We start from the raw sequence: 2,500 nt of genomic DNA, 5'->3' as shown, positions 1-2,500 counted from the left end.
GTGTCGATACCTGTCGATCCGTAAAAAAAATATATCTGACAATGTGCTTGAAAGAACCATAAAAATGTATTCTTAGTCTTCAAAGATATACGACGCGTATTTCTTTCACCAATTGCATATTCCCGATACGTTATGACCTGCAAAAATGTGTTTGTGGGCAATATCATATATTATAGATTGCAGCATATACGATATATATGTTTATGTACCCAAGTTGGAATAATGCATCAGCGTGCTATTAATAGATATAAAACCCAGACTCGCTCTAGTTTCTGTACTACCTTGAACAAGCTGTACAGAACTAGCAAGAAAGTATGACATATTAAAGAGATTGATTGGTCAGTCTCGCAAGCAGTGGGTGGAAGTGGTCAAGATTTTATTTAAAGTGTTCTGAACTTTCAAAAAAAATTGTACTGAACTTTCAAGAAAAGTGTACTGAACTTTCAGGAAAAGTGTATTGAACTTTAAAAAAAATGTACAGAACTTTCAAGAAAAGCGTACTAAACTTTAAAAAAAACAAAAAAGCGTACTGAACTTTTATAAAGTGTACAAAATTAAAAAAAAAGTGTACTGAACTTTCAAGTAAAGTGTACTGAACTTTCTAAAAAGTATACGGAACTTAGAAAAAAAAAGTGTATAGAATTTTTAAAAAAAAAGTGTTCTGAACTTTCTAAAAAAAAAAAGTGTACTGAACTTTCAAAAAAGTGTACTGAACTTTCAAAAAAGGTATACTGAACTTATAAAAAGTGTAAAGAACTTTCAAAAAAGTGTACTGAATTTTCAAAAAAGGTACAGAATTGAAAAATAAAAACTACTGAACTTTCAAAAAAAAAGTGCACTGAACTTTCAAAAATAAGTGTTTGGACCTTTTAAAAAAAAAAGTGTACTGAACTTTTAAAAACAGTGTACGGAACTTTCGAAAAAAAAGTGTACTGAACTTTTAAAAACAGTGTACTGAACTTTTAAAATAGTGTACTGAACTTCAAAAAAATTGTACTGAACTTTTAAAAAAAGTGTACTGAACTTCAAAAAAAGTGTACTGAACTTTCATAAATGTATACAGAATTTTCAGAAAAAGTGTACTGAACTTCAAAAAAAGTGTACTGAACTTCAAAAAAGTGTACTGAACTTCAAAAAAGTGTACTGAACTTCAAAAAAAGTGTACTGAACTTTCACATAGAAAACGGAGATGAACAGTTGCCAAATAGAAGACTGATTTTCATCCATTGTTAACTTAAAGGTTACATTCATACGAGCCTTACATATGAATATTTTACTTAAATGGTAAGTTAATTCAGAAGTAGAAATTGCACCATTTTGCACTAAACTTTATATAAGATAAAAGATAAAAGATTCGCAGTAAAATATGAAGACTTCCAGCACCATGTATAGTAAACTAATAACAATGATAGTAATAACTATAATGGTGAAATAATGAGGATAAATGTAATAATGATGATAATTAAAATAATGATGATAATTATAGTAATAATAGTAATGATGATAATAATGACAATAACAATAATGATGATAATAATGATAACAATGATAATAATAGTAGTAATGATAACGATAAAGATAACAATGATAATAATAATAATAATATTGATAATAACAACAATAATATTAATAACAATAATAATAACAATGATAATGATAATAATAATAATAATAATAATAATAATAATAATAATTATAATGATAATTATAATAATATTAATAATTATTATAATAATAATAAGTGAAAGAGAGAGAGAGAGAGAGAGAATTTGATGTAGGTGGAAACAATTTGTTGGAGATAAAGATAAAAAAAAAAGAGAGATGCACAAACATCGATACATAAAAAAAAAACGACGAGAAAAAATTGAAAAACAAAGAAAACGACACAAGAGAAAGAAAGGTAAGCTAAAACAAATATGCGTTTTTTTTTAATCAACCGAATGAATATGTATGTATTTAGTACCTGTGTCCCCAAGTAGGTAAAAGTTGGACCACAGGGACAAGCTGATATGTATAAAAGCATCAGCGTAGGGGAGATGGCAAAGAGTGTGGGTAGAGCAAAACTTGCCTTCATATCAAATAAACCACAACTGAAATACTTTTTAAAGCTTAACTTAATCTTCTGAGGTTTAACATAGGCCTGGTATGAAGGTAAGGTAACATCAAAGTCTAGCTTCTTATTATGTAAAACCTCGGACTTAACTTTGATGAGTCTGTACGTGAGATGAAAACAAAGGTTTGTGTACAAGGATTTCGTTTTAGGTATATACTTCTTGGACAAATTATATACTGTATGTAGTTGCTGGTTTATTCTTTGTGCAGTTGTTCAAGTTCTAGAAAGCAGATTGCTGTCCATATATGTATATATATATATGTGTGTGTGTGTGTGTGTGTGTGTGTGTGTGTGTGTGTGTGTGTGTGTGTGTGTGTGTGTGAGGTGTGTATATATATGTATGTATGAATACACACACACACACACACATATATATATATATATATA

Source organism: Penaeus chinensis, chromosome 8 (genome assembly GCF_019202785.1).
Source record: "Penaeus chinensis breed Huanghai No. 1 chromosome 8, ASM1920278v2, whole genome shotgun sequence".
NCBI classification, from domain to species: Eukaryota; Metazoa; Arthropoda; class Malacostraca; order Decapoda; family Penaeidae; genus Penaeus; species Penaeus chinensis.
Note: the sequence above shows the minus strand (reverse complement) of the source record.